This window comes from Arvicanthis niloticus, unplaced genomic scaffold (genome assembly GCF_011762505.2).
Source record: "Arvicanthis niloticus isolate mArvNil1 unplaced genomic scaffold, mArvNil1.pat.X pat_scaffold_623_arrow_ctg1, whole genome shotgun sequence".
NCBI classification, from domain to species: Eukaryota; Metazoa; Chordata; class Mammalia; order Rodentia; family Muridae; genus Arvicanthis; species Arvicanthis niloticus.
In genome coordinates, this window is record NW_023046239.1 from 46,951 (window position 1) to 61,820 (window position 14,870).

The 14,870-nt window shown below is 37.5% G+C and overlaps 1 long non-coding RNA gene and 1 pseudogene across 2 annotated transcripts in view; both read right to left on the reverse strand.

The window, feature by feature from the left end:
* Positions 1-8,712, reverse strand: part of LOC117702253 (ELKS/Rab6-interacting/CAST family member 1-like) — a 40,940-nt pseudogene extending 32,228 nt beyond the window's left edge. The window contains exons 1-2 of the transcript XR_013108330.1: positions 8,569-8,712; positions 2,877-3,044 (exon numbers count right to left, since the gene is read on the reverse strand). The product of XR_013108330.1 is annotated as an ELKS/Rab6-interacting/CAST family member 1-like (transcript). The remainder of the gene's footprint in view (positions 1-2,876; positions 3,045-8,568) is intronic.
* A 1,064-nt stretch (positions 8,713-9,776) lies between these two features.
* LOC143433898 (uncharacterized) lies at positions 9,777-14,124 on the reverse strand. The gene is made up of 3 exons (XR_013070355.1): positions 13,867-14,124; positions 13,521-13,595; positions 9,777-9,965 (listed from the first exon to the last, which is right to left on the reverse strand). It is a non-coding gene; the product is annotated as an uncharacterized LOC143433898 (long non-coding RNA).
* Positions 14,125-14,870: the final 746 nt, after the last annotated feature.

The window sequence follows — 14,870 nt, forward strand, 5'->3', positions numbered from 1 at the left end:
GTGAAGCCTAGCTAGTACAAGTAGGGTACTATATAGATGGGCCTTTGACGATCATATGGGAGCCTGTGTTTCTTTGTACTCTCCAGATCCTTGTCTAATACATGCTCAAATCACCATGAACTCAACTGAGCCACTGTGCTTTCCCCACCAGAATAAACTGAAACTCTTCAAACCCATGAGCCAACATAAATCTGTCCTCGATTACATTTTTTCTGTTAGGTGCTAAGGCCACAGTGAAACTAAAGCAACTAATGCAGGAGCAAATAAAACAACTGATAGCAAATAAAAGTCTTATAAGCCAGACAGAGTGGCACACACTGTTAATTTCAGCACTCAGGAGGCAGACACAGATAGATCTCTGTGAATTCGAGGCTAGCCTGATCTACACAGAAAGGTCTAGAATAACTAGGGCTACATAGAGAGATCCTGTCTCAAAATAAAATAAGTGTTATAAAAGACCAGGTTTGTAAAGTATTTTTAACATAAAATCTTAAGGGTTCTTGCATGTTCAGGAGAAAATACATAATAAAACATCTACTTTAACTAATAAAATAAAAAGTAGGCCAGGTGGTAGTGGTGCATGCCTTTGATTCCAGCACTTAGGAGGCAGAGGCAGGCAGATCTCTACAAGTTTGAGGCTAGCCAGTCCCAGAACAGCCAAGGCTACACAAAGAAACCCTGTCTTGAAAAACATAAACAAACAAATAAATAAATAAACAAGGCATTGCAAAAGATCAGTTATCATAAAATATTTTTAACCTGCAAATTTAGGGGTCTTTGCAATTCAGAAGAGAAATTCGTAGTAAAACATCTACTCTAGCCAAAATAAGACAATATGTTAGGGGTATCATTATCCTTATTTTACTAATGAGAAGACAGAGGCTTAAAATGGATTTAAAAAAACAACTCAGATACAGTCACACAATAATTTACACAGGGTTAGCACCAATTCTAGGTCTGACCCCAAACCTTTATGTTTAAAGTACTTTTAAATTATTTTATAATTTCACACAAATACACAATGCATCTTGATCATATCAATCCAACTTCCCTTTTACACTCCTTCTAAGCATGTAACCCTCACTCATTCACACCCTCTTCTTTATTTTTTTAATAATTTTTGAGTTCAATTAGTACAGTCTGTATGAGCATAAGCAACCTCCCAGCAGGCACACCCCTTCCCAACAGCTCTCAATAGCTCCTCAGTTAGCAGGAGAACTTCATGGGCTCCACCCACATCTTCACTGGGATTACTGACAGGCTTAACCTTGTGCAGCTAAATCTCTACTTTCAACCATTATTTCTACAAAAGTTTGATCACCTCTGCAAAGGTCAACATATTAAAAGAGAAATTTATAGAATAGAAGCAATTTCAAGAATATTGTACAAGTTAGACAAAGGAAGTCCCTCACTGTAGATTATCAAAAGATAGGACAAGACCTTTCCCCAGATCAATGTTTTCCAGAAAGAATTTTTAATTGAGGAGCTGATAGATAGCTTAGTCAGTAACTATGTTTGTGAAAGCATAAGGATCTGAATTAAATCCCAAACTGCATTTGTAATCCACTGAAAAAAAAAAATGGAGATAAGAAGATCCCTAGGACTTGCTGGCCAGTTAGCCTACCCTCATCAGCACGTGCTAGGGGAGCTAAGATAGTCTCAAATTAACAAGGTCAATGGCACCTGAGGAACAGCACCCCAAGTTGGCCTCTGGCCTCCACATACATTCATACACACAACATACCCACATAAATACATATTACACATGAGCATAGAAAGGAACTTTAAAATTTAAAAAAGCTCCATGATCCCTGTTCTTTTTCATGTGTTTAATTCATTGGTTTCTACATCAGATCACACTGCTGCAATAAAAAGGACAAAATCAATTAAAAGTAAAATATAAAATAACAGCTATCAAAGAATTGGTACAATCCTTTTATTGGAGTCTAACAAAAGAAAGATCTAGGGGAAAAACTGTTCTCAAATGTCATTAGAGAAGTATGTACTATTAAATAAACACATTACATTCTTAAAATGCCCCAAATTCAAAAAGAAATTAACTTTTACCCTTAACAGTTAGGATGGGATGGCTGTATTCGAACAACTGTCCTAGTCATTTACAGAGGAAATCAATCCCTGAGGCTCAGCTACTCCTGCCCTGCCCAGAGGCAGATATACAACCATTCGAGAGTGATAACACAGCCTTTACAACCATGGTAGAAGAAACCAATCACAAGCGTATCTGTGTAAGACTCAGGTAATAAGACATTATTCAAGCTGGATACAAAAGGAAGAGTGGATTGACAGAGAAGAAATGTTATGTATCAGATCATGACAAGCTTTGAAATGTTTGTATTGTCATCAACCAACTGATCAACAGCTTGCATCCCAGTCTAACAGTAACAAATTGGAAGTGAGACTTACCTTTAAGACACTGGGACCAAGTTCTGAACTGTTTGTGGCAATGCATGTTCAAGTTACCAAAACGAAAACCCTCTTTATAAATGAAGAACTGAAGGCAATATTTTCGAAACTATTTCACATTTGCAATTCCTTAAATATATTTAAATTCAGCCCAATAAAACTATGAAAGAGCAGAAACTTCTTTAAAAATGCCATCAGAGCTGGCAAGATGGCTCACAGGGTAAAGTGCTAGTATGAACACTTGATTATGGTGGCAGGAGACAACAACTCCTAAGAGTTATCTTCTGACCTCCTCACAGGCATGCATGCACATGTGCATATGCACACGGACATGAACACACCCATAAATACAACACACACACACACACAAAACAAAACAAAACAAAACAAAACAAAAAAAAAAAAAAAACTAGGAATGGACTGGACTCCAGACAAACCACAGAACTCCTTACCTCAGTCTGCAGGATGGCAGCCCTTTGCTCCTTAGCAGTGAGGGACTCCTTCAGCACCTCAATATGCTGCTTACTGTCTGAGAATTGGTTCGTGAGAGTTTCTAGCTTTGTCTGTAAGGCTAGTAATTCTGTGTCCTTTCTGGACAATTCCTGTTTCACCTGGCCAATCTGGAAAACAAAAAACAACACTGTAAGGAAGAAAGAAATTACACAACTACCTCTGAACTGGACTGCTGGCAGATTTATGGCATAATATAGGAAATTAAATGCAACATTAATTCTTTGATAAGGTAGAAATGGGGGGGGGGGTGCTTTCATGGTAAAGTACATGTCTAACAGCCCTGAGCTCCTAAGCTCATCAATAGCAAATAAGTAAGATAGAACAATACTAATCTTTTTGCACCATCTAATTCCATATGCTCCTTACCAAAAACTAAGCTTATTCAACAAACAAATTTCTAATCTTCATTTATTGTTTCTAAATAGTTTCCGAAACCCCTTAGGGCAGTAGTTCTCAACCTTCCTAATGCCATGACCCTTTAATCTGGTTCCTCATGTTGTGGTGACCCCCAATCATAAAATTATTCTCATTGCTACTTCACAGTTGTAATTTTGCTGCTGAGTAGTGTCTCAGTTCCTAAGACCATGGGAAAGACGGTTTTCCAATGGCCACAACCCATGGGCTGAGAACTACTGCGTTGGGGGAAAGACGGAGGAGGAAACTGTGGTTCAGCCAGACCAGGCAGCATTCATCACCTAAACACTACTTCATTTTGTCAAGCTTTCATCTTCAGAACACGATGGATTATAGGCAGGATTAGTGTGGACGTAAAGCATGAAGGGAAAGCAACTTCCTATTTCTACTGCAAAGTAAGTTCAAATCTTAGTGGTATGCTTCTGTTTTTCTTTTTCAAGCAAAAGTTTCATAAAATCTTTACATTAAAAAAGTGAGGCTGGATAGAGTAGTGCACACCTTTATGCCAGGCAGAGCTGTTGGATCTCTTTGAGTTCCAAGCCAGCCTCTGTATAGAGTGAGACCCTGTATCATGAAAATAGGAAAAAACCAAGCTACTTTTAGTGTTAAGGCAATAGAGAAATGTTTTCTTTTCTTTTCTGTTGTTTAAAATCACTTATTTATCAACTACATGCATATCATAGAACATAAACATTGGAGTTAAATGAAGAATGCATTAAGCTTTCACTCTGAAACAATCTACATGAGTCATTTGAAATTTATCAGACTGAATAACTCATATATAAAAAATATAATGTAATCTCCATAGAGCTCTTCACACTAACAAATAGTTCCTCTAAAGCATCCTCTTTACATCCCTCTTGCTTCCAAGCATGTGTGTGAGAGTGAGCAAGTGAGAGAGAATGCTTGAACAACAGGAAAGGGGGCAGGGTCCTCTCACTGAATGTGAAGATAGGGTGGCAGCTAGCAAACCCTAATGGTCCTCCTGTCACCAACTCCCTCCAGCATTGGGACTACAGACACATGCGACCACAGCTGGCTTCTTTTAGGAGCTGCAGAGATTTCAGCCCAGGTCCTCTCACCTACACACCAACTGCTCTGACTTGCAGAGTGTTCTCACCCAGCCCAGATCCTAGGACTTCCTTTGTTTGTTTGTTTGTTTGGAGACAAGAGTATCTCTGTGTAGCCCTGGCTGTCCTGGAACTCACTCTGTAGACCAGACTGGCCTCGAACTCACAGAGATCCACCGGCCTCTGCCTCCTAAGTGCTGAGATTAAAGGCATTAGTTAGGTACTTTACCCAGCCACTTTCTTTCAGATCTTGAACGTATTAAACTTTAAAAAAATGGAAAAGATTAAGAAAGAAAGCTGTCTTAAGACATTTCTGGTTTTATATTAGGTCTACCATCCAGGAAATAACTACAAGATAGATTAACCACTGACATAAATATGGTAAGTCAGTCATTTTCATGACAGATGAAACAAAAGACCTTGAGTTTTTAAGGAATAAACGAAGCAGTTCTTACTCAGTAAACCCCTTAGATCTGTGTAATAATTTAATTGTATAACCCTCATTTGTTCCTTTAAAGCCTATACTAGTTTGTCTGTCTTTTAAACTTATTGCAATAATGTTGCCGAAATATTAACACAGTAGTAAAACTTTTCTTAAATTAAAAAAAAAAGAAAAAAGGAAAACTGAGTATCTAAGTTTTCTAAAGTATCTCTACAGTTTTTAATTTTACGATACTAATCTTAAGTAAAGGAAAAAGTTTTTGAAGCAATTTCACAAGAAGAAATAAAGTTTATCATAAAGTTAGAGTTCTAGTTTGGGAACATATCTCAATGGAGGAGTTCTGTCCTAACATGTACAAGACTGTACATTTGATTTCCTCCCAACCCCCACAAGGACGAAAAAGAAAAGAAGAAAACCAATTAGACTTATAAGAAGCACTTAAAACAACTTAGGGTTCTTTTTCAATGAGATGAGAATTTTTCTGTATACATGAAAACTATATTTACTGATATAGTAATGATTCATATTATATGTGCTTATTAGTATTACTCTATCTGCAATACACAGATTGATCTAAAGCATATTTGTTCTATAAATAAATACCCAGAATAGTCAAAGTATTACTACTTTCTCAGCAAACTATGGCTTAAAAGTATCCAAATTTCTGAATACTTCCAAACATGAATCAGAAATTAACAGAAGCTAGACGTGGAGGTACATACCCAAAATTCCCAATGTAAGGAGGCTGAGGCAGAACCACAAGTCTGATGACTATATTACATAACAAGGTCCTTTCTCAAAATTCCAAAGTATACATATTATATATACACAGAGAGAGATTTCAGTTTTGCACAGGGCTGACATTTCCCTGCCATGTGCATTATTAAATAAGAAAGAGAAGAAAACATTTTAAACAGAAGAAAAGCTTAGATGCCCAGGAGAGAGAACCTGGTGAGAAGCGCACGGATACAGCAGTAACAGCACTTCTCTAGCTGGCAATGGAGAAACGATACCAAAGCATCACATTGTTTAGGAATTCAACAGCATAATGTGAGAGATGTACTTGGCCTGCTGTCTGATACACAGAGCTGAGTAATAAATAGTAGTTAAGAAAAAAGGAAATCATATACCAATTTCTCCTCCAGACAACATATAGTTAACAACATAAACTAGATCTTTTCCAAACACAGTATTTTACTTTTTAACCTACACCAGAAACTAGGCCATAAATAGATTAATATATTAAATAGGCCATAAATGTATTTGTTAATAAATAAATTAACAAAATTTATTTTTAATACTGCATTCCAGTCTACTTCCCTCCTTAAGAGTAGATTTTCTATTCATCTCTGACACTTTGAGGAAGGTACAGGTGCACATGGACAATACAGACCAGAGAGTGAAGAAGTTACAAGTAAAGTTCTAGAACCAGATTGCTGGTGTCAATCAGACCTTGCCTCTCTCGAGCTATTGCTTCCTTGGTATCATCTGTTACCTAAGTTTTCTCATCTGTAAATTGGTGTAGATCACTCCACCAGGTTATAAAATGCTTCTAGTAAGTATACAAGTAGAAATTACTTTATTATTACTTATCAAAATGCTTAGAAATGCAGTTGTAAGTTCATTGCACAGAAGGCTAAAGCAGATTTAGTAATTTAAAATAATTATCACACTAGTTCTAAACTATAAGATAACTTTAAATAGGCTAATTTACTCTCTATACAGCTGTCTTAAAGAAAATACCATTTGTTACAAAGTCTCCTAGTGAAAACTTAAAGATAATGTCTCCATGTAGAATTAAAGCAGTTTCTCAAGAATTTCAAATGCAAGTTAAGTTGTAGGTGCTCGGCCTAGAGATTTGCACATTACCATACCTAAAAAGGATGGAAGGAAAGAGCATTCATATAAATCAACGTATATCTAGTCAACAAGAGGATAAGAAAGGGGAATTTTGAGATATCATCCATACAGCGGCAAAACAATAAAGAACCAGGTGTAAGGCTTCCAGAATACACATAGTCTCAGTGTGCACAAGTGACATGTGGGTCAAACTGGTGAAGAAATGTCAGTTAAAAGAGCAGAGCAGGCTGGTTAGTGCATAAGAATGGGCAGAGCTGCCAACCATATAGAGTGAAAGTGTAAGCCACCCAGAAGCCAGAGCCAGCAGGGTCCCACTGTGGGACCACTGCACACAGAGAGGTAAATCTTACTGCAAAGACCTCAGACTGCAGACCCAGCCGCTCTCTTTTTCAGCTCTTCCCCTTGAGCATCTTTGGAACTTAGCTCCTCCTTCAGTTGCTCTACCTGTCACGAAATTGTTATTGTTTTTCACTCATGTGCCAACTCAGGTCTTCATATTATCTGATTCTGAGCCACAGTGACCTCTGAAATAACAATAACTTACATAAAATAATCAAAGCTGTTCCTCTAATTCATTTTCAAAAGCATATACTGTCTCGTATCTCACAAACTTTTAAAAAAGAAACAAATATGCTGATCCTCAAAAAGGAAGTAAAATATAGATTATGATACAGTATATTTTACCCTAAAATCAGGGAGAAAATTCACACTAACAAAAAATTGGACACATAAATTTTTAGCTTAAAAATTAACATATTACTAGCATAAATCATTGATAATAGGCCTCGTTTTTTCAGTAACAGAGGAAAATTCTATAGACATAAACCTGAAAACAGACACCACAACAAGAAGCCTGAAAAGGGCAGGGAGTCACATCTGTGTCATTCTTTGGCAGTCAAGTATGGGGATGTTTTGGTTTTCGGTTCCAAAGAACAAAGAACACAGCTGCTGTATACATTGGGAAATGCAGTGAGTAAATACTTTTCTAGATAAAATTTCATTGTTAAAATTGTTTGTTTGTATATTTGTTTATTTTAAGACAGAGTCTCACTATGTAACTCTGGCTAGCCTGGAACTCTCTATGTAGACTAGGCTAGCCTCCAAGTTGCAGCAGTCCAGCTATTTCTGTCTACCAAGTACTAGGACTGCAGGCATGTGCTACCATGTCCAATTTTTATAATAATTATTTTAATTAAACACAATAAAGCAAGATTCTTCAATTTTCTTTAAATAGTTTATTAAAATCAAAGTAAATGACCTTGGGTCTGAAGAAAACCAGCTGTGACTGATTTTAACCACACTGACGAGCCTCCGTGTGGTTGTATACATCTTATTGTATACATGCCTGAGAAGCACATAGGAAGCAACAGCCCTGGTACCAAATGAACCCCACTAAGGCAGAGAGCAAAGGCTCTTTATTCTTGGAACTTGTTTAAGGGAGAAACATTTACCTTGTTTTAGAAAAAACGACTCTCAGGAGTTTGACTTAAAATATTTCCCAAAAGAAGTAGTCTTCTACAGTAAGAAATGAATGAACTATCTTCTACAGGAAGAAGATTCATCTGAACAAAGTTCCATCAAATCATTTCAGAAGTTCTTACAGGAAATAAAAAATTAAATTGTAACAAGATGCCCTTAGTTCTTATTTAAATAAAAGCTTGCAATAAGTAAATGGAACCAGTAATGCTGACTTTATTTCTAGGACATTTCAACATGGCAGACACAACAACAACAACAAACCTTCTTTAAAGCCTATTAAAACATAAAGCAGATATTTACCATCACTAACATGGAAAAGTATATATAAATTTTCAAGTTTCTGGAACTAAAGTATCTGCTCCATACCTTATTCTTCATAAATTTAGAGTGGCTCCTGTACACCTCCATTTGTTTCATCTCTTCCTCCCGCTCTTCAGTACTCAAAGCCCCATTTGATTTCAACATCTGAATTTCCTCCTCCAGGTCTCGGAGCCCACGCTCCATGGAAGAAATTTTGAATCCTAGGAATAATAGAAGAGTTGAGCATTAAACTATTAACAAAGATTAAAAGTAGCCAAATGGCAGATACTGCTGATAAAATTACCTGTGGCCTGAGGTCAGTATTTCTAGTTTGGTCAAGGTTCAAGAATTACCTTATTGTCCTGGAAATACTTTTATTCCTGCCCATCGTGTTAAGCTTGTCTTTAACAACATGAACATGTTGGCAGCCAAAAATACATGGCTTAAAACTGAAAATGGATCCCCAGACAGAGTTACTAAATTAACAGGCTGGCAAGCCAAGGACAGGTAAGATTCTGCACAGAGCCTTACCAACCTAAAACAGACATGCATTGCTTTTGATAATGCATATTCCATGATGGGTAAGGAAGGCATTCTTGGCAGAACAACCTAAGACAGGCTTAATCTTGTTTATGAAATAAAAAAGGGGGAGAGGTAGAGAGCTTTTGGGGCTGCTTGGCAAGAATCTGACATAGGCCAAAGACAAGAAAATGGGCTGCTTGACAGAAATTTAACATTACGTTAGAACAAATAAGTAATAATTTCAGGCAGGAATCTAAATCTTAGGTTAGAACAAAGAAGTAGGCTTCAGCATGAAAATGACTTTGGGCTAGGACAGGAAAGTTGGCTCAGATATTTTGGTCATCCTGATAAGTCCTTAGAAACAGTCATCACAGGAGTGTTCACAGAATTTTGTTTATTGCCTTGCTTGTTCTTTGGCTATTTGTGTTTATTGTCTTGCTTCCTTTGTTGACTATTTGCATCTATTGTATTACTAGTTCCTCTCCCTAGAACTGACCTTAATACTTGCATGTAATTAAAATGGTATAAAAGCAAAAAGGCGGAGTGGGGGTGGGAGAGGAGGTTTCTAGGGAGAGGAAATGGAGAAAGGGGATGACATCTAAAATGTAAATAAATAAAATATCCAATTAAAAAAAGTAGCTGAATAATGTGTCTCTCAAAATTCAGAAATTAATAACAGTAAATACACAGACAAGCTGCTGGGCAGCACACGGGGAGAGGAGGCCTCACCCTCACAATGACCATACCTCTCTCTTCCTCCAGTTATGACTCTTTCAACTCAAGCAGACAAAGTGAACCAGAGAGGCAGAAGCAATGGAAAAACAGCTACAGGTTCTTCGTATTTTATAATCAACATATTTCTGGTGGGTCGGGGGAACTATAGGTAAAGCATTTTCTAGTTCTAATGCTTCACCACTCAAAGACCTTTAGGGGACATGTTTCTGCCAATAAATAAGAGAAATTAATACAAATTTAAAAGAATTGTGCAATAAAGTTTTAATTATGCATACAATAATAATTATCTAGCATTCCAATTGCAGAAAAATTCAAGAGTGACTATATCAATGGTTACTTTTAGAAAACTTATTCTCTGAACTTCTGGAATATATTTGAAATATCTACAAAATGTTTCCTGGGTATTAAGTAAAATAGTCCTGGGTATTAAGAATGAGACAACGAGAGGATTACTTGATCCCAGGAGTTCAGGGATAACCTAGGCAATATAGTAAGATGCCCTCCCATCTCAAAAAATAGTTAAATTAAATAATCAATCGCTGTTCTTGTAAACTATTACCAAAAATATCACGTCCTTGCATTATTTTTCTATTCTCAATTTCTTGATTTGTTTGTGACTACATCTAAAATAATCCTCAACTAACTTGATATGTGATTAATTACAGCAAACCATTTACATGAAATAATTTTGTATTTGTAATTGAACATGCTTAATTATAGGAACTTTAAAGAATGTAAGTATAGCTTTATTTTATTTGGAGCTTTAGAGAGAACATTTTGGGATGGAATTTTAAAACTGACTTCCTTTTTAACTTTACATCAAAGATATCTTGATTGGCTGTGTTGGCTAATGTAATTCCTGAAGCAGAAAGCTAAAGCATAAGAGTCTGTCACAAGACAACTTCAACAGGCAATTTTCCAATTGGGGGAGCCGAGAGGAAAGAGGTATCCTTGCCTAGCCTACAGCCTACACTTCAATTGTACTATCTGAAATTCACCTTTGAGATTAATATAAAATGTTCTGCAAGTATCAGGACATGGTCTTTTTTAAATGACTGAAACACCAGACACAAATAGCTAAGAGTCAAATATAAGTTCTGCCACACCCATATCTAAGAGTAACAAGAGGAAAAGGGAGTATATCTCTAGCACAGCTTTGATCCATAAAAGACAACAGAGACGCAGAATAAAAGCCCTAGCTCTGTCTATCCACAGTATACCACCTGTACAACTTCTACAAGGCCCTTACCCAAAGCCTTACTTCTCCATCAATAACAACAACACAGGACAAAAATCAACTCACTTTCAAGAACACAGCACAAAAACTTCTTTCTAGAAAAACCATTACTGCAAGCTGTGAAAACTTCAAGGCAAACATGGACTGCCCAGGGGAAAAAAAATCTACCCATTTACTATATGAAATCAGGTTGGACAACTAGTTCCTGCTAGTATACCTAGTACTAGCATAAACTCATGTGGTACCAGGGGGGGTTTATGTGAGGACAGCTCTCCCAATCAGCTTATGCACTTCTATATGAAAAAAGCAGGTCAGTCTGTTCCCTTCCACTTTCCCCCTTCAGTGTCGGCCACTCCTAATGGTCACTCTAGATCTACACCTTGAGATATTTACCACATTTCCAATTCTAAGTCTGTCTCCTTTCCCCAAGCAAAATTTGACTTTCCTTATGGATCTAGCTACCCTGAACTATCTTATTTTGAAACACCAGAGAGCAGCTTCCAATCACCTGAAAAACAATTCTCAAGGTGTCTATGAAGGTATATAAATCCAGGGAAGTGGTTAAGGTGGAAGGCCAACCTTGAGCAAGAACGGCACCATCCCATGAGTGAGAGTCCAGGACTAAATTAAAAAGAAGTAAATGAAGCCAATACTCACCTCTCTCTGCTTCCTAACTGTGAAAAGTGACCAGATGCCTCACATACCTACTGCCTCATCCCACTCCCTGGATTATACACTCAAGCCATGATCCAAAATAAACCCATCTTTTCTTAAATCACCTTTGCCACCAGATATGTTGTTATAGCAATGAGAAAAGTAACCAATGAACCATCTACTTGACCCTTGTTGACATAATCTCTTGTTTTACAATATAAGCCTAGCAAAACTTAAAATATACATACTGCCAATTAACAAAATTACACACCCCTGATCTGTGAGAAGAAGAGAAGGAAGCGGGGAAAAAAGCTATACATGAGTTTATGTTTTATCCTTAAGCATCAACAGGGATCAGGAAGTAACACACACAAACAAACCTATACTGTGTGACTAAGGGAAAGCCATAAAATTAAGCCATTCTAAAGGCCTCCTGTAAGATTACATTCAAGCTTATTATAACTATATAACTCCAAAAAGCCCATAGACTAGTAATTTAACATCTGTTTGATAAATTCTTAACCCACTAAAAAAAAATACATAATTTGAACAAAGTTTTATCACTGCAAGCCAAATTTTGCTGTTGCTAGCTAAGGCTACAGAATGAGACTTTGTCTCAACATACACACACACACACACACACACACACACACACACACACCCCAAAGGGGGTAGGAGGTATAATACAAATCAAGCCTCTTATAGAGTCTAAGTTCTATTTAAATGGGCTTTTATAAGAAAAAAAAAAAAAACATAAAGCAGAGTATGGTAGCACATCCCTACAATGCTAGCACTCAGAAGGATGAGACAGGAAGGACACATGTTCAAACTCAGCCTCGGATACAAGGAAAGGAAAGGAGGACCATGGGTGATGGTTACTTTTAAATGCCAACTGGCCACAACCAAGAATCACCTAGAAGAGTCTCAATGAGCAATTATGTACATGATCAGCCTGGCTTTGAACATGTCTGTACAGGGACTGTTGTGATTGCAGTAACTGAGATGGGGTGGAGCCTCACCCTGAGTGTGGGTGGCTCCAGTTCGTGGACTGAGCTCTGAACTGTACAAGACAGAAGAAACCTAGGTAAGAGCCAGCCAGTAGGCAGCAAGACTACATCTGCTTCTTTCTGCCCTGGCTGCAGATACAATGTGATGAGCTGTCTTAAGCTCCTGCCTCTGATTTTCCTGCAATGGTGAACCACAATATGGAACTGTAAGTCAAACTGTCACAATAAAGGAAACCGGAAGACCATGTGTCTAATAAAAACACTAGCAACACCACCTAACATCAACTACTACATGCAAATTACTACGTGCAAAGTCCTGTTCTAAACACTTTACATGTTTTAACTTCTTCCTTCCTTCTTTTCTCCCTTCCTTTCTTCCTTCCTTCCTTTCTTCCTTCCTTCTTTCCTTCCTTCCTTCCTTCCTTCCTTCCTTCCTTCCTTCCTTCCTTCCTAAGATCTGAGGTATAGAGAGGTTAGGAACTTGCTTCATGTCATTTATCTGATAAAATATAGCTAAACTTTAAATCAAAAGAATTTAACTCAGATTGCAAACTCTTACAACTCCTGGAGATTCCTAACTTATCACTAATTTAAAATAGTTTTTCAAAATACTATCTTCCAATTTCTGGGGTCCACTAGACATAAGAATCTGCAGGGTGAAAGCTATTTTCACATTAATCCTACAATTATCATTGGATCTTTCCAATGTGTTGACATTTACACTGATAAAGGAAATAATTACAGTTTTCTCTCAGTCTCCCAATTGAGCAAAGTATTGTTACCTCCTTCTACACATGCACAAAGGGTCTAACCATTTAAGAGTAAAAGATGACTCCAAGATTCCTCATGAGATTCTCACTTACCTTCATTTCAATAACAGTTTGCAAGGCTTTTGTCTTGGCAGAATCAGGGGCATTCTCAAATCTCCGGTGCATCTCCTAAATAGAAGCAAAAGAGAGTCAATGGCTGCCTTTAATGCTCATGTCTTTTGGTTTCATTTTGCAGCTCTGGCTAGCTGGGAGCTCAATATAAACCTGACTGGCCTTGAACTCACGCAAATCACCAGACCCTCAACCTCTGCCTCCCAAGTGCTGGCAATTAAAGATACGTGCCACCATGGCCAGCCACTCTCATGCTTTCTGAAGTGGAATCTGTTAAAAATAACTAACCCAACCTCTGTGGTAAGTGGACCCTTCTTTTGTCACAAACCTTACTGATGAACCAGGGAATCCAGACTGATTCAACATACATCCTGGAGGATCCCTGGCTCTAACTAGCTATTTAAAATTAGACAAAGTAATACCAACTACTACTGCAATAGTAAAAAGTATGATATATCACTAGATTGATGTATCAATAAGACTTGAAACCAAAATTACAGATGATCTAAAAGGGGAAGGGGCTGAATAGGAAAGAGCCCTTTTTAAAAAGAAGAAATAAAGGCCACTACAGACAGCCTGCACTGCAGAGTTGTTGAAATTACCTCTGTTGACAACATCTACCTCCAGAGTAACAACCACCTAGTTACCTATGATGAAAACCTCCAGTTGGGCTCTAGGGAGGCAGAAAAAGTCTGCTGAACACGTTTCTATGTATTCAAAATCAGAAAACATAAGACAGCTTCCTTTTTTACTCCAAAGTTGAATGAGTTCAAGATAGGAAGAGAGGAAGCCAGACATGGTGGCACATGTCTTTAGTCCCACAGTTCTTTCTAAAAGAGACAGGCTATTGTAAAGAAACTAAACTTTTAACATGATTGAAGTTGTAAGGCTGTGGAATTCTTTAAGTTTGTAAAACATTTTGTATTGTGACATCATTATTAATGTGTGATCTTGGGGATGAATGAAAAACTAAAGGTTGTAGCTTAAGAGTGATGTGTTTGTGTGTCATGTTGACAAGGGGTCACTTGTGGTGACTAGTTTTATGCCAACATGACATAAGCTCAGGTCATTAGAGAAGCAGGAGCCTCAACTGAGAAAATACCTCCATAATAACAGGCTATATGCAAGCCTGTAGGGGATTTTCTTAGTAGTGATTAATGTAGGAAGGCCTAGCCCATTGTGGACAGAATCCTGGATTCTATAACAAAGTAGACTGAGGAACCCATGAAGGGAAACAGAGGCAGGCAGATCTCTGTGAGTTTGAGACTGGTCTATATAATGAGTTCCAGAACATCCATGGCTACATAGAGAGACCCTACCCCCAAAACAAAC